This window comes from Triturus cristatus, chromosome 6 (assembly GCF_964204655.1).
Source record: "Triturus cristatus chromosome 6, aTriCri1.1, whole genome shotgun sequence".
Taxonomy (NCBI): domain Eukaryota; kingdom Metazoa; phylum Chordata; class Amphibia; order Caudata; family Salamandridae; genus Triturus; species Triturus cristatus.
In genome coordinates, this window is record NC_140589.1 from 619,586,177 (window position 1) to 619,604,367 (window position 18,191).

General features: G+C 49.5%; 1 protein-coding gene across 1 annotated transcript in view; it reads left to right on the forward strand.

The window, feature by feature from the left end:
• Positions 1 to 11,052, forward strand: part of CCNC (cyclin C) — a 275,260-nt gene extending 264,208 nt beyond the window's left edge. Inside the window, exon 13 of the mRNA XM_085611110.1 lies at positions 9,376 to 11,052. The gene's annotated coding sequence lies outside the window, so the exon portion shown is untranslated. The remainder of the gene's footprint in view (positions 1 to 9,375) is intronic.
• Positions 11,053 to 18,191: the final 7,139 nt, after the last annotated feature.

Consider the following 18,191-nt stretch of genomic DNA (forward strand, 5'->3'; position numbering starts at 1 on the left):
TCAGTGAATTTCTAAGGTTTTTTAAATGCTAATTCCTAGCTATAACGTGCCTGAAACCTATATATATATTATCTACTAGCTCTTTTTTCGACCTCTATGGGTTCTACAGGTTGACTGATGCCATAGGTGTCGTTCTAACGCTGGGACTTTTTCTTAACGCAAGCGTTGCTCTTGTCAATACTTCACGGTTTTTTCAGTGGTTGCATTAATCCATGCTCCTTCATCGTGGATCTATTCTAAGGTTCGTTTCTCAGTGTATCTCAGGACAGTTTTGCCTCTGAGCCCCAGCTGTCCATGGGTTCGGTTCTTTTTTTTTTTTTGTAAATATTTTTATTGAAGTTTGAACATAAAACAGTACACATTGGCATCAGGTTCCATAGAATAACAGTCCAGTGAGAGTGCAATGAAACATTCATGACATTTTGAAAAGCAGTGAGCTCCTTTTGGCTTCGCAAGACAGTGTTTATCACATTGCGCCGGCCAACTACATATCGTCTAATCGTGGTCACTTAAGTCTGAGTCTGAGGTGTCGCTCGGGGGTTCACATATATTCCCTCTATAGGCATTCCACCCACCCCATACCCGGGTCCATTTTTTGGGGCAGCCTCTGTGAAGATACCACCATTGTGGAGTCCATGTCCTGGGACCACTGGGCGAGGGTTGGAGTTTGGCTAGAGCCCCATTTTTGGGCTATATTGCGTTTCGCCAGCATAAGTCCCAGTGTTACCCAGAGTTGTGTGACCTTGTTGAGATCTGTCGGTTCCCAGACATTGAGGAGACATCTCCGCGGCTCCGGGAGTGTCGGGACCTTGGTCACTTGGGAGAGTGTGCGCAGAATTCCCTTCCAGTACAGAGTTATGGCCGGGCATTCCCACAGGGTATGTATAAGGGTTCCCTGCATCCCACACTGCCCAAGACATAGCGGGAAGTCAGTTCGGTTAAGTTTAAACAGGAGTGTACGAGTGTAATATGTGCGGTGCAGAATTTTAAGTTAGACCAGACGCAGTCTGGATGAGACGCCCACCTCCCTAGGGGAGGAAAGCGCCGCCTGCCAGTCCGTTTCGTCGAATTCCCCCAGCTCGGCCTCCCATCGGTTTTTAAGAGCTGCGAATGGATCTGGCCGGTTGTTTATCAGTTTTCGGTATGTTAGGGAGGTCGCCCTCGGTGTCAGGTGTTCTGTGAGGAGCCGGTCCTCCAGTGGTGACGACTCCGGAAGTCGGGTCCCGGGCGGGACTTCCGCCTGGAGTGCATGACGGATTTGCATGTACCTGAACCCTTCGGTGGCAGCCAGGTCAAAATCTGCTTGCAGTTGGGTAAATGTGACCATTTCTCCCTTCTTCCAAAGGTCACCCACCCTGGAGATGCCAATTAGATCCCATTGATGGAACCCCTTGGTAGTGCGCAGTACCCCCAACTGTTTCGACTCCCACAACGGAGTAGCTTGGGTTATTTTCCCAGCCCAGCCCAGAGCTCGCTGCGCCGCAAACCATAGTCGGAGGGTGTGTGTCGTGGGGCCCGGGGGGCAGTGGCCCCTCTTGTGATTGTAGAGCGCTCCCATGACCCCTTCAGCCCCCAGCAAGTGCCGATCCATACGGTATGCCGGGTCCTCCCCTGGCACATGCAACCACTGGTTGATCACCGTAAGCTGCGATGCCCAATAGTACAGTCGTATGTCTGGGAGGGCTATCCCACCGTCATACCACCCCCTGGTGAGATTGTGGAGTGCTATCCGCGGCGTCCTGTCCTCCCATAGTAGGCTGGTGACTTCCGCATTGACGGCGGCGAAATACGTTGGTGGCACCGGGAAGGGGGTATTTTGGAGTACATACAAAAATCTAGGGAGAGCCATAATTTTGAAGAGGGCGGCCCTCCCCAGCAGTGTCCAGGGCAAGGAGCGTCAATGTTTGACATCGCTACGAAACCGATGCAGTGGCTTCGTTAGATTTTCAGCTACAAAACGTTCCTTATCAGCTGTCACATAGATTCCTAGATATTTGAACCCGTCCGTCACCACCCGAATCTCACAACCCCGCGGGAGCCGAGGCGGGGAGCCGCGGAGCATGTAGACAATGGACTTTTCCCAGTTAATCTCGTAGCCAGATACCCTCCCGTAAGACGCACAGATATCCAGGAGACAAGCGATCGAGCGCGTAGGGGAGGCTAAGTATAACAGGATGTCGTCAGCATAGAGGGAAATGCGATCCTCCCACCCCATTGTCCACTTTAGTCCCCGGATCACCGGGTCCTGCCGCAGCCAGGCCGCAAGTGGCTCTAGAGCCAAAGCAAAAAGGAGCGGGGAAAGAGGGCAGCCCTGTCGCGTGCCCCGCCCCAACGGAAAGGGGTCTGAGATATGGCCATTGACCACAACCTGTGCCAGTGGCTCGGTATACAAAAGCTGAATCCATGCGCACATCTTGGGGCCGAGTCCCACGTGGTGAAGGACAGCGAAGAGGAACGGCCATTCCACCAGGTCGAACGCCATCCGCGCATCCAGCGAGAGGATGGCCGCGTCCTCCTCTATCGAGGTGCGGCGCACAAGAATCCCGTGGAGCCGCCGTATATTTAAGGCGGTATTCCGGCGTGGCATAAATCCCGATTGGTCCGGGTGTATTAGGGTTGTGAGGTAGGGCTGCAGCCTTGTCGCCAGCACCTTTGCCAGAATCTTTGCCTCAGCATTAAGCAATGAGATTGGGCGATAGGAAGCGCACTCATGCGCTGGTTTGGTAGGCTTCGGAATCGCCACTATGGTAGCCACTCTCTGGTCCGGGGGGAGTATCCCTGTCGACAGGCTGTCGTTGTACATGGCCAATAGATGCGGGACTACGTGGGCAGCGTTCGATTTATAGAATTCCACCGGAATTCCGTTTGGGCCCATCGCCTTCCCGGCACGGAGAGCGAGTATTGCTAACGTGAGCTCTTCCGCCTTCATGTCCGCCTCTAGGGCCTCTACTTCCGACGGAGCCAGCCGTGGCATCGCGATGTCCCGGAGGAAGGCCTCGTTTTCCGCCACCGTGGACGAGGCCTCCGGTGTATAGACCTTCTTGTAGTGAGCCGCCAGGGCCTCTACGATTTGCCGCGGCTCCGACGTGTAGCCTCCCGAATCTAGCCTGATCCGCGCCACCCAACGCGTCGCCCGTTCCCGCCTCTCAAGCCAGGCCAGCAGTTTACCCGCCTTGTCTCCCAGCTCGTAAACAGTACGCCGTGCAGCCGTCTGCTTGGCTCGTGCGGCTTCCCAAAGATAGGAGCGATATTCCTGCCACGCCATATGGGCACTATGCGCGGTGTCATCGTCGATATGCGTGGTGTGGTTGGCCTCTGCCTCTTTCACCCCCTGCTCGAGCCTAAGCACCTCAAGCTGCTGGGTCCTCTTATAGTCTGTAATCATTGAGATTGCTTGTCCACGAAGGACTGTTTTGTACGCCTCCCACAAAGTCGTAGGGCTTATCTCCGGGTCCTTGTTTTCAGCGAAATAATGTTTGGTCGTCGCCTGAAGGGCTTTACGAATTGTGGGGATTTTGAGGTATCCCGGATGAATTGGGAATATCCTGCGGTTACGTGGGGTAGAAAGTGTAAATGTGATCACTACCGTAGAATGGTCCGAGATGCCTCTGGGCAGGTGGGAAACGTCGGTCATGCCCCTAAACCCTGTGGGTGACGTGAAGATATAGTCTATGCGGGAAAGGGTGTTGTGAACCCCTGAGTGGAAGGTGTATTGTCGGTCGTCAGGACAGCGAGCCCTCCAGGTGTCTATGAGGCCGAGTGCCTCCGTGAATTCGCGCAGTTTGGGGGTGGCGCCACCGTGATCTCTGAATGATGACCTGTCCAGTAGCGGGTCCATAGTTGCATTGAAATCCCCACCCATAATGAGTTCCCCTGGTGGTAATGTCAGCAGGAATTCCCCTAATGCCCGGAGCGTATCCTGGTGGAGTGTCGGTGGGATGTACACAGTGATCAAATTATACACTATACCCTCCCATTGGCAGGTGAGCGCCGCGAATCGGCCCTGCTCCTCCCTACGGGAGTCAACTAGAATCAGCGGGAAGCGCTTGTTTACCAATATGCCAACCCCTCGGGACCCAGACGTGAACTCAGAATGTATCGCCATCTTAAAACCCCATCTGTCCAGTGCTTTCGTGGTCGAGCCTACCAGATGCGTTTCTTGTAGGAGTGCCACCGCCGGCCCCTTGCGCTTGAGATACTGTAAGACCAGCCCTAGTTTAATCTTATCTCCGAGCCCGTTCACATTCCACGATAGAATATTAAGTGTGGGACTGTGTCGCTGTGTTTGTTCCCCTGTGGAGCTAACGGTGGCCTCCTGGGTGGTATTATGTGATTCCCTTGTCATGTAGGGTGGTGGAAAGTAGTCGTCTCCGCGCATCTCCCTTTGGATCTCGAACAGGTCTGAGTTGCAAAGTCTGCCAATGTGTGGTAGCTAAACCTAGAACAGAACACAAACCAACATTCCCAAGATGCCCCTGTCCCCCCTCCCTCTCCCTGCCTCACTGCCCAGCGGATTTAAAACTACCCGCCACCCAAACTTAGCAGAGTGCTTAATTCCCATAACTTCTACTTGCGTGCGGGGGAATGGCTGCCCAGTGCCCCTCGTCCGATCCCCGCACCATGTGCGTGTCCATTCAGGAAACCGGTCAGCAGCATGTTGCAAAGTTCGTAGATCATGACTGCGACACCCCTTCATTGTCTGAGTCTACCGGGAGTGTCCAAACCCATGTGGCATCCGCCTCCTTCCCGCTGCCGAAGTTCGCTCGCGCCATGGCAGTCCAGCTAGGTAGCGCGGTGACAGTCTCCTGCGGTCTAGGGTCCTCCAGATTTTTCAGGGGAGGCAGAATGGTTTCGACGGGTGCGCCCCGCCCGGCCCGATGCCTCTGCCGGGAGCCAGCCCTCCAGCCACTCTGTGGCCTCCGTCGGCGTGGCAAAGAACCATGTGTGCCCCTCCGCCTCCACCCGCAGCTTTGCTGGGTAAAGCATCGCATATTTAAGTTCTCGAGCACGCTGCTCCGCTTTGACCGCGATGAAGTCTCAGCGTTGCCGCAACACTGTCGCGGTGTAGTCCGGATAGAGGGTTACCGTGCAGTTGTCAACCCGTAGCGGGGGGGCGGTACGCGCCGCCTGAAGGATAGCGTCTCTATCTCGGAAGTTAAAAATACGGGCCAGGATCGGGCGCGGGGGGGCCCCAGGCCTCGGCCTCCCCCCAGGCACCCGGTGCGCCCTTTCGACCGAGAAAAATTTGGAAAGTCCACGCGGCTGCAGCTGTTCCGTGATAAGCTTTTCCACGAAGAGGTCCAGTGCCGGTCCCCGCTCACGCTCAGGCACACCCACGACGCGTACGTTGTTCCGTCTAGACCTGCCCTCCTGGTCATCAAGCTTGTCCATAAGCTGTTTTTGAACCCGTTCCAGCGACTGTATGCGTTTCCTGCTCTCGGTCACGTCTTTGGTAAGGGTGGCGGTAGTCGTTTCGACCTCGGACAGTCTCGTGTTGATTTTGGCGACGTCAGCTCTCAGCAGCGTCACATCTGTGGATATCGTGCCAATAGAGGTTTGCATCTGGGTCAGCGTGGCCATAACATCTGCCAAGGTGATCTCTTTGGCCTTGTCAGGGGGGGGGGGAGGCAGTCCGGTCTTTCTGAAAGGCATACTTGTCGAGCCTGGCCTGTGCTCCCCCACGTTGGCCCTTCCCCCCCATGGTGGCCTGCGGCGGGCGGCCAGCGGGGGGTGGGTGCCCGCCACGGAGGTGCAAAAATTACTGCCGCTGGCTACCACGGGGCCACGTGTCAGCCCTCCTCCTGTCCCGGTATCGTGCAGGCCTCTGACCCCCCGCTGGCTCCTTACCGGGAGAATTGGCGCACACCTTGCTCCGCCCGCGTCCGCAGCGTCAAGCCTCAGGCAAGGCCTGCGTCGTCTGCTGCACGGCCACCCTCGACTCCGGGAGATGCCGGGGATCTCCCTCCCGGGGGCTGCACTGTGGACGCGTCACCTGCCTCCCATGGGTTCGGTTCTTGAGCCCATTTTCTTAATGTTTTGCGAAATGTTTGACTGACATAATGGTTTTTCAAGTCAAGCCCTTATAGCTGAGTAGCATTGGCTGTTGCCTTTGGGTTCCCAAGTCATGGCCAACCATTGGTCAGATCCCACCTTGGGATCGACCTAGTATTGTATTTATATTGAATATTGTCTACAGACACTTTTCTGTTACTCTGCCATGGGTAACTCTATTCCGATGCTTTTCACCGTCTTTATGACTTTGCTTGCCTGTGGTTATTGCCACAGTTCTTGAGGGGAAATGTATACTCTTGCACACCTAACTTCCTAAGAGTGCCTGGTGTTGTGTGTCCTTTATTAGACCTTTAGTTCTGTTCTGGAATCTTTAGTATGATTGGTGTGCCAACCCTCCTGCAGGGATGGTATTGCTTGGGTATCTATTCTAAGGTGAGTCATCTGCAGCTATATGTCTCAGAAGAACAAGTTCCTTACTTTCGGTAACGCCTTATCTGGTAGAGACCTAGTCTAGCCGCAGATTCCTTACCAACCCACCCCTCCTCCCCGTTCTGCGAACTGATTCAATCTTAAATAAAATATCCCTTTCTTGGTACTCGCATACCATGCATTTCAGGTTCGCAATTGTTAATTTAAAGAGATTTATCTTGTATGGCACGCTGTTTCCACAGCCAGTTTCTTTGACGGCTCTCCGTTATGGCGCGGTAAATAGTCACAGAAGAAACTGACATCTGCGTGTCGGGGAGAGGCTTGTATGGACTGCAGTGACGTCGCATACATGGACGACGTTGGTACAGAGTCACATGGTGCCCTCTACCGATGTGCCAGGGTACTGCTGAAAAAGTTTCTAGATCCATTCTGGTGCCGGGGAGAATTCTAAGGTAAAGAAATTGAGGCTAGACTAAGTCTCTACCAGATAAGGCAAGCATGCCGTCAATCGGTGGTGGTCAGGCGGAGCATGGTGCACTCGGACACAAGGAAATCAAGGGGCTGAGAAAGCATCCTCTCTGCAGGGTTGGGAAAGCATTACTTACTGCCTCTCTAGCACAGATCAGGTATGACACACACACACACCCTGAATGAGTAGCTTGTGGTTAATATGGCTGCCCCCCCATCAAAAAACACACACACACCCCCACACACCCTTCCTCATCTAAACTGCTGTTCCCGACCCTCGCTTTGTAATCCTCCCCCTGTCTGGGATACCACACCACCTATCGGTCGTTGTTGCTGTTTTACAGGGGTTTGTTTGCTCTGATCGTTCCCTTGTCACCCTCTGGTGTGAAGGACGCTCATTCACTAGGTTTCATCGAACAGACATTCACAACACGCAGGGCGCCATTGGAGCACTTTTTTGTATTGGCTAGCATTCCTGTTTCCTGGTCATGTTTATGGCTCCCTCTGTGTCCGACATATAACACTTCCATTATTCTTCCATGTCGTTATCTTTCGTGAACATGACTGCATGTCCTGTATTGCTCCAAAAATACTAGAAGTTAATAAATATATTTTAAAAAGCACTCTACTCTCTTAATTCACCTGTCTTTTTTCCAACTTACTCTTGTTAATGGGTAGCTTTATTTCAAAAGAGTAACCTGTTTTAAAAATATATGGGGGGGGGGGGGTCTTTTAACCAATTGTTTGGATGTTCGTGTCCCTTAAACTAGCAGAATCAAGATGTTTACGTACTAAACGAGGTCTCGAACACTACATGGATTGGAACAAAGTCACCAGTCAATTAGAGCAACTTATCTCTTGGTTCTCCTATAAGTGCTAAAAATGCCTTTAATAAAGTACAATCTCGATGAATCATGGTTTGTATTTAAAAAGTACCAGAACAGGCCTGTTCCATTTTAGATTGTCCTACACGAGACTAAGGTGCCACTGCAGCAAGCATGGGCACTATAACCTAGCTGTCTGAACTCTGCCAAGCAGTTAGCTTCCTGCCTCCTACAAGCAATACTGTCGACATTGGGGCAGCTGTCCAAAATCACCCCAGGAAAAAGCAACTTGATCTCGGCTTTGACTAACTGCTGGAAGAAATGTTATTTTCATGGCTTACTATGGTATAAGGTAGGCCTGGGCACAAAATTCTGCTCTGCTCACGGAGTTTGTGGTGTTTTGCCCACTCCCCATAGAGCGAAGGGATCCAAAAAAACTCAGGGTAGAGGTTTTTCTTCTCACGGGGCTCGCCAACATTAAGTTGGCAAGCGAGGAAAATTGTATGCTAGACTACGCCCCGGCGAGATTGCTCAACTCAGGTGGTCGCGACAGGTTGCTGCCACTCTCGTTGAGGAAGCTGCCGCGTGAGTAGAACATCTACTCGAGCGGCAGAAAGAAGCAGTGCCACCTTGTGCTACGCGTGGTGCAGTTCGTGCTGATTTTACAGCACGGGGACAACTCCCAGCGCTAAAATCAGGGCGACTTGCCTTACTCTGCCGCTTGTGGAACTCCGCAAACACAGTGGAGTTTTTCCTGCACTTTGCAGATATCCACGTAGCAGAACTCCGCCAAGGCCTAGTATAAGGTCTTCTTTTCCTCCGACTATTTCCATGCATCCCACCAGTACCAGTGCAGCATCTGACATATAAAGCATTGTTGCCTGTGACCTTTGTTTACCAGTCAATGGCTAATACGTTATCAAGTTTAGCTGTTTTTGGCTTGAAACCTAATTTAGACCTATGCTTTCGCTGTCTGAATAATTATTTCTTTGATAGTTAGATGACAGTTAGTTGTTAATGCAGAGGAGTCTGGTGGACGGGTACGAATAAATTAAGCTACAGTAATTTGAAACAAAGTGTACTTCTTACTCAGTAAGCCCTCTCACGGTACCAACATTCAGGAGCATCTCTTTTTCATCTGGGCGACTTCGTTTCTTGGAGAGCATACAGGCGAGCAGAAAATAAATAGTCAGAATTGAGGTGACGAAGTAGGACAATCTCACAGGGATGGCCAGACCCTACTTGGAGTGGAAACCCTCAAAACATGCCGAGGGTTTTGAAAGTTGAAGCAGCTTTGTTTTCCTTTCTCGACCATCAGTGAAGATGGATACCACTTTGGGTTTTAGCTGAAGAGCTCAGTACTGGACAGAGTACTGGAATGAATAAGGTGCGTATCCTGCTCATAAAAATAATCGGTGCAATTACTGTGAAACCATTTTTGGGAAACACCGTGTGGGTAGTTACCTTGTAATGAACCTTTACCATTAATTACCTATTTCTATGTTCTGATATATTTTCGGTGTAATTTATTGATGTATGTTTTCTGTAGTTACAATTAAAGCCTAATCTATACACTTCTGAGTACTTACAAGCATTATCATAACCTTTCATATAACCTCAGCCTCCTTTCCCTCTCAAACAGTGAAGAACAGGGTCCAACTGGAAGCCAGAGCTCCGGATACAGCCAGTCTTGAGACATTCCAAAAGACTTTGTAATGGACCACTTTAAAAAAAGAAACCATGTTTACTGTGCTGAAAACCCACGAGCACCTGCTCCGAATGTTTTAGTGATGGGGAACGGAGACACCGCCGAAGACATTGAAAGTTATTCTGTTTGAACCCTCTGCCTTCAGAGTTCCGTAAAGTGCCCAGGTTCACATTGCAGAGCAATTATTTCCTAAAACGTGGACAAGCTTATGAAGTGCCCCTGAACAGAAAGAACAGTGCACCAGGAAAAGAATTTATCATCAAGCTATCAATCGTGCAGAAAATATTTTGTTCATTACTCTATCCAAATGGATGATTTAAGTTCTAGTATTTCATTTAAACCCTAAGAAAATGTACCAGTTGATGGGTTTTTTTGTCTAGTTAAAATTGCACTTTTAAGTGGCAACATTTTAATTTCCTGCTTTCAGCATTACCATAGATGTTGCTAAAATAAACTGAATTCCAGAATCTTTTCATAGCAATTGTACATGATAAAATGACAAATGTGATAAGGAAAACTTTGCATGCGACGCAGGTGGTAATACATTTCTATTTCATCTTGCTGTACATCCGTTACTCTGACGTTAAAGCTCCATTTAATTGTCAACTTTCTATCTAAACGTTTGAGCCTGCTTTGAACAGTTTCTAATAGCAAGTCTGCTAATAATCCTTACCTTTACTGTTGTGTAGGCCAAACATGAAGCATATTTCATTTGAGTGCACACTAAAAAGTGTTATTTTTGAATATCTCTACAATGGCGTATGAATGGTGTGGTTAAAAAAAAAATTCAGTTTAACCAGTGACATACTATTAAGGAATATAAAAGGGAAATGTTGGTATTTAGGTAATAACTCAGCTGTGATGAACTTGCTCAACCTTGTTTACCCTGCAATGTTTCATACCAACCATTAGAATATGCTGCATCTATTACCGGGCTAACATTTTTCAGTAAGTGAACGCAATAATTCTGAAGGTGCTTGAAAACGTTATGTACACTTTTTAATGATTTTTCATCAAACTGCATTGCGGCTCCTCTATCCATTAAACTGTTTCTGTATCAGCACTTAGGGTATTGTGGAGGTAACGGGTTGACATGGGCAATTTTAGGAAATGAAATATGCCTTCTTTGCTCTACTACTTTATTCCACCATCCCCCCACGTGCAGCATGGAGAGGAGTTCTGAGCCACCTTCTTATCGGTACCCTTAGTTTGATGGGTCTGTCCTTTTTCGTGACTTAATACATGAGTTGGTCTGAACTTGGCTAGCCCATGTGAGAGAAGGCTTTTCTTCTGTTTATACCGTAGCTGGCGCAAATATTTTGGACTAATGTCAGGTTGCATCAGTAGAGAATGTATGTTATTCTCCACTGGTGGCAATTATAGCAGTGACAAAATTTTGGGCCCATACAGAAATTAAAGTTGTACTGTGCGTTCAGGCAATTTCAGTATTTTTCATTTGACTTATTCTAATGCGCACAGGACCGTTTGACTCATTTTGGTGCACTCAAGAACCCACAATGCTTGAAATGTCTTGCAGCATTTTATGCTTGTAAGTTCAAAGACTCTATTCTTTATTTTAAAAATAGAAATAAAGGACTGTGAACTACTAAACTGCTTACAATATCTCAATTTTTGCTTGACAGGTCATTGAAGAAATGCTTTGGAAGACGATCTGTGTTCTTGTGCTCATTTTGTATTGTGCTAGGCATTATTTTGTTTTGTTGCTGTTATCCTTATGTCAGTCCAAACAAAAAGGTTATTTTCTCGGGCTGAACAGGAGATTTGTCACTTTACCATAGCATAAAATAAAAGAATGGGAGTCGAGGAAGATAGCAGACCCACCCATGTTTCTCAGATTAACTTAGTCAATTATTTTCTACTGGGCATCTTGATTTGTTAAACCAGGTTTCTCAGAGACCAAGCTTATTTCCTTTTTCTACTTGGTGTCTATTTTATTATTTTTTGTCCACAGCCTGGCGTTTTCAGAGCATGTGCTTCTTGGTAGTTCCAGAACCACTGCTCTGACCCAAACTATAATGCCCCATTGGCCAAGAACAGCCCGTAGTACTGGCTTCACTTTTTAGCCCATTATGCATGCAGAAATTCTGGGCCACCCATAGAATCTGAAACCACAGATCCCCCATGGCAAGGACCTGTAGATTTCATTTTTCTTTTTTGTGATAACATTTTCTTAAAATGTTACAGTCATCACACACAGAGTATCATCTTTGTTAGCATATCTGTCGACCACATTATACATAGGTAAGGGATATTGAATTGCAGTTACTGTTTCAACACTTCTCATTTGTCCTCATTGCCAATTCCACCACCGGTGATATACATATATTTCTTCAATATACATTCCATGCCTTCCATTTCTTATCCCACTTCTTGGGGCAACCAAGAATTATGAACACTTCCTTTTCTGCTACCATACATCTATCAAGCTCCTGTACCCATACCCGTACAGATGGTGCGTCTGCAGTCCCCCAGTGACACACTATTTCACGTTTAACTAAGGTAAAGCCTAGTGTTGCCATCTGTTGCTCAATCTCCGTGAGGTCTGTAGCTACCCATATATTAAGTAAGCCAATCTGAGGCGTAAGAACTAACTTTTTCCCCAGTGCGGTTTGAAGTTTAGTCGTGGCTCCCTCCCATATCGGTTTCACAGCAGGGCAGTCCCATATCATGTGGTAAAAAGTGGCCACCTGTTAGCACCCCCTAAGACAGAGCGCATCCTTTCTAGCACCTATCTTAGCCAGGACGACCTCGGTCATGTAGCACCGGTGTAGGATCCGGAGTTGAATCAACCGGAAGCGGAGAGTAATAGCCGCCTCTCTAGGAGTCATCAGGGCCTCCCTCCAGTCCTCTTCCTCAATGGGTCCAATGTCGCTTTGCCACTTCTCTCGGAGTGGCTTGAAAGTGTCGGTAGGTTATTACACAACTTCTTATAGGTTAGGGAAATGGCCTTCGAGTGTATCGGCCCATCTAATAACCGGTCCTCTAGTGGCGACGACTCTGGTATGTCTTTGAAGTCAGTGAAAGCAGTCAGAAGGGCGTGTCTAATTTGCAAGTAGCAAAACAATTCTCCTTGTGCCATGTGATATGTCTCTTTCAGTTCCCTGAAGCTAAGAATGGAACCTTTTTTGATCAAATTTCCAACCTTTGAGATTCCAGTCAGGTCCCACTTGTCAAACTAGTCTCTGGGTCTGCCACAGGGGTGTTGCCTTTGTGAGGGTGTTTGCCCAACCCAACCGGGAGTTAGCCTGGCGCCAGATGTCTATCGTGTGAGACGTGGGCCCAATAAGCCTTTGTTTTTTGACTTTGGAATAGAGTGCGCCCAGGTACCCGACTCGTCCAGTTTGGTAACTGTCCAGCACATATGCCGGATCATTTGGAGGGTGGTACATCCAATGATTCACCGTCACCAGCTGCGAGGCCCGGTAGTATAATTTTAGGTCTGGAAAGGCTATGCCACCATCGTACCATCCCTTGGTTAGCTTTTTCAGTGATACATGAAGGGCCCCGCCATCCCACAACAAGGTACGAACCTCAATCTCCACCGCTGCAAAATATGTATCTGGAACACGGTTCGGACAATTCTGGAGAATATATAGAAACCGTGGGAGAGCAAGCATCTTAGAGGGTGGCCCGGCCCACCAGGGATAGCGGCAGAGACCTCCAGTGCCTCACATCGGCTCGCAACCGGGCCAGCGGAGGGGCCAGATTATGGCTATGGAACAGGGCTGGATCTGCTGTAACATATATCCCCAAATATCGAAAACCATCCCTAGCTACCTCTAGCGCGCAGTTCGCCAGAAGGAGAGGAACCTGCCCACGAAGCATAAACAATACAGATTTGTTCCAGTTGATGGCGTAGCCGGAATACTTCCCAAAGTATGTGAAGATGTTCAGGACAGCCCGGATGGACTTATAGGGGGAGGCAAGATAAAGCAATATATCGTCTGCGTATAATGATATTCTATCCTCCTGGTCCAGTGTCCATTTCAACCCCCGCACCTTTGCATCCCGCCTCATCCACGCCTCTAGTGGCTCTAGCATGAGTGAAAATATAAGTGGCGACAGTGGGCAACCCTGTCGGGTATCCCTTCTCAGCATAAAAGCACGGGACGTGTAGTTGTTAACTCGTATCTGACCCTGTATAACTGTATAGAGCAGCTGTACCCACCTCAAAAACCTCGGACCAAACCGGAACCTCGCAAGGACCTCAAATAAGTATGGCCATTCTATAGAGTCAAATGCCATAGAGGCATCCAGTGAGAGGACCACTGCATCTTGCTCCAAATAGACTCTACGTGCCAATACGTTATGGAGACGACGGATATTAAGTGTTGTGTTCCTACTGGGCATAAAGCCCGACTGGTCCGGGTGAACTAAGGAGGAGACAACTGCAACCAACCTAGTAGCAAGTACTTTCGCCAATACCTTAGCCTCAATTAATCAAGGAGATTGGTCTATATGACCCGCAGTTATCCCTGGATTTCCCAGGTTTGCGGATAACTACTATGGTAGCTAGACGTTGATCTTGTGGGGGGGAGTCCGGTCTCATAGCTCTCGTTGTACATGGCCCGGAGATGTGGGGTTACCTGAGAGGCCGTCACCTTCAGGAACTCAATGGGGGTGCCGTTGGGTCCCATCGCCTTACCCGATCGGATTTGAGTAATGGCTTTCTGAATTGACTCATCGGAGAGGTTGCTATCAAGGGTATCTCTTTCCGATTCGGAGAGTGTGGGCAAGTCACTGTCAGAGAGGAATTGGCGGGAATCCTCTGCAGTGTAGGTGGTAGTGGGAGAATAGATTTTCTCGAAATGATTTGCGAACGCCTCCGCTATATCTTTAGGATGTGTGACCGTCCCACCATCAGGCAGTTCTAGCCTTTGCACCCATCTATCCCCTTGGTCCCTTTTCTCTAACCATGCTAGCGTCCTCCCGGCCCTATCTCCCAGTTCGTATAGCCTATTTTGCATATTAAGATGTTTGGCCATCATATGTTCCCTCGCTTTAAGTTTGTACTCTTCTTGTTTGAGTATGAGACGGTGCTGTGTGTCGTCTGTTGGCCTGCTGGCACTTTCTAATTCCAATTGCTTAAGCTCATCCTCCAGCTGGAGTAGTACTCGATGTTTATTCTGTATATAGCCAGTTTTTAGTGACAGAGCCCGCCCCTTCAATACCACCTTAAATGCTTCCCAAATAGTAAGCGCCGAATCAACCGACCCTAAATTATCTTCAAAGTAGTTCCTTGTGTGTGTGCACAGCTCCTCTTTGATATCCGGTATTTTCAGCAACCACGGGTTAGCACAATCGTTGTGCGAGGCAGTTGCTCCCAGTGTGTGTATTTGATCCATACCGGGGAGTGATCCGAGATCCCTCTCGGCAGAACCCGGGGGTGTTTGAAACCACCTATTGTGGCCGCATGAATCAGGAAGTAATCAATGCGGGATGAGCTCCTATGTGCATTAGAAAAGTAGGTAAATTGTGGCGTGCTTAGGTGTACTGTGCGTCCTATATCCATGAGGCCCATAGCCATTGTAAATGCTGCCATTAGCCCGTTCGGCTTAGACCCCGGTCGTTGTGGGTGCCTATCAATTTTATCGTCAATGGTTAGGTTATAGTCCCCTCCCATAATCGGCGTGCCTACAGGAAGGCCCGTTAGTATCTTGTCAAGGTCCGCTAAGGCTTCTTTACCTAGTGCCGGTGGCAAGTATAGTGAAATTATGTTAAGCGCTCTTCCCTCCCACTGAGCCTTCAAAACAGCAAATCTTCCCCCGGGGTCGGCCCATGTCCGGTGTGCAATGAGGGCCATGTTTTTCTTAACCAAAATACCGGTTCCTCGTGAGCCTGTAGTGTAGTCTGCGTGTACTAAAAGTTTATATCCCCACCTTGTGAGGGCTTTACTTTTATTCCCCACTAGATGTCTCTTGTAGCAACACTACGTCCGGAGACTGGCGTTTTAAGTACTGCTGAACAACTCCACGCTTGATTTTGTCACCCATCCCATTTACATTACAGGTAAGGATAGAAAGCAATACAACCCTGTCATCCACCATCATCGAACAGGTGGAAAGGCATAGTCCAACAGATCAACAGCGGTGTGCGTAATATGGTTGGCACAAAGTGTCCTAGCGCTACCTCGCTCTTCCGGTCCCCCTCAAACCCCACTGCAGCAAAAAACTCAGTATGTGGCAATCCTTGGTCAATATAGCAGTAACCCACCAATCCTAGCGGCTGTCCATCCGTAGCTAGGTTACCCAGCCCACATAGCAGGTCAAACGGATAGGTAACACATAACGGCCGTCTCCTCTGTGCGAAGCTACCTAATGATGAAACATCACAATGCAAACCAACGAAACCATGAACCTATGAACACGCCGTCGATCCCTCCCCCCAGTGTCCTCCCCCCTCCCTGCCCCCTACCCGTAGATTTAGAACTACCCACTCCCAAACATGGCAGAGTGCCTCTCTTCCCCCCCCCCCCCCCCCCCTAGGTTGCGTAAAATGCGCGGGGTTAGTCCCATCCCCCGCATGTTCATATTACATTAGTATGAGTTCTGCCGTAACTGTCAAGACTCTGGTGGACCCCCATCTACGCGGCCCACCTTTGTACCCCAGATTACCAGCATCCAACTTCAATGTCTCGTGCGGAGTAATGCTCGGTATCTCTCTTCCCCCAACAATACTTGCGTGTCTGGCGGAGCTCCCACACTCCATGTCCCACCGACGATTTGTCACTTTGACTCCTGCATCTGGCCTTCTACCTCCGCAGAGTTGTTCACAAGTGTTTTCGGGTGGCTTCCATTCTGTTGGCTCGATCTGCCACTGGGATCTCGCCTCGGGCTCCCAGCTCTGGACCATCCCTCCATCCAGTCCCACACTTCCTCCGGAGACTCAAAGAACCATGGCTTCCCGCCCGATTCCACTCTGTTTCGCCGGGTATAGCATAGCGTACTTGATTTCCCGACCCCGAAGTTCCTGTTTCACTGCCTGAAAGCTGCAGCGCTGGGCCTGGACCTTAGTCGTGAAGTCCGGGAAGAAGGCCACTTCACTGTTTCATATTTTCAGTGGGGGACTAGATCTGACCGCCTGTAGGATAATGTCTCTATCGTGGTAGTTAAATACCCGGGCGATAAGCGGCCTCGGGGGAGCCAGACTTGTAGATTTCTGCCTTATTTAGGAAATACGTTTTCACCTTCTCATGCCTAGTGTGTTGCAGCTTTTTGCCTTCATTCCTGCTTTTTGGGTTGTGTTGGGCCTTCCTATCTGCCGCCGAAATAGTCCCAGATTGGACATTTTAGACTGACTCAAAGTAGGCCAAGACAGTTGCCTTTTCACTAGGGATATGAGATGTACACTAAGGAAGAGACAATGAATCATTCTGTCTCCAGAATCTGAATATTTCATTTCCTGGTGAATGGCTTCATGGTTTGCATTAGTCTGGAGCATTCTGCCAACAAGTAAGATGCCTTTGACTCCTTATGAGCAGTATCAAATAGAAACGCCCATCACTAGTCAGGACTATGTCTTAAGTGTATCCACATATTATCAGAAAACAAGCGTTTCAACTGTTGTTGGTTGGGAATGAACAGTTACCTAAAAGTTCATGCTAGTTCTCCCCCAACCCAATGTTACTGAGAGTTTGGTTGGCGGACCTCAAATAGTAAAAGTTACAACCATTTTTTATGGCCTTCAGGGCAGTGTTCCCCTGAGTGACTTCTCTGAAAGAGATCTTTAGTTATAGATTCCTTTCCTTAGATTTACCCCCAGGCCTCAGACTGCATACGGAGAAATCTTTTTATAGCAGAACCCCTGCACGTCGCTAGGTGGCGTTGGTCGACTCCGCGTCTGTCGTGGTCGCCCGGATGATGTCGTAGTGTCTACTTAGACGCCACCATTGCGCGCCGTCCTTTTTTTCCGTGACAGCCAGTGTAAATCCGGAGAGAGCGTGCCCCCATCTTTTTCTAGTCTTCGACTCCTGGTGCACGAGGGATGTTCCATCGTTTGATCAGATTCAAGCCCCGTGACTCCTGTCACAAGCTGATGTCTGTCACCCATCCGCATCTTGTGTGTCTTTTTTGCCTGGAGCGTGACCACAGTCTGAAGTTGTGCTCCGACTGCCAGGTCATGAACCCAAAGTCTTTGCTAGAGCAGTCCCGAAAGCTTTTTGAGGCCCGGCAGTCTGCTCCGCGTTGTTCGAGGTCCCGTTTGAGAGGAAGGTCGTGGGACCGCTCGCGGAGTCACTACCACTCATCTTTGAAGTCTTTGCACTCCTCCGGTAAGTCGAAGCATTTTCCCTGTCCATCGGCCAACGCAATGCGGGACCTGGAGCGTTGTAGCTCTCCAGCTCAGTATTCTGAGCGCGCTTGGACGGCTCCGTGCTTCCCTCCATTTCCCGGAGCGTCCCCTGCCCAGCTTTGTGCATTTTAAGAAGCGCTCCGCTGCATTTTTGGGCAGCCCAACTCCACAGGCATGCCTTTGGGCCCGATGGACTTGGCTGGGGGCCCTGGGCCTTCAATGCTGGCGGCTCCAGCGCTGGAGGACCCCCATGGACCCAGGCCTGCATCTGGATCAGCGCCAGTCGTCCTCACAGTACCTTACCTGGCACCGATTCCAGTGACGATGCCCCCAACGCTGGTTGTGCTCCCAACCGGTGTCTGCCTCAGCCCCGACTTGGACTCAGTGCCAGACCGGCGTCGTTCAACGTCGGTAGGGGCGCCAGAGGGTTCTTTTGTACT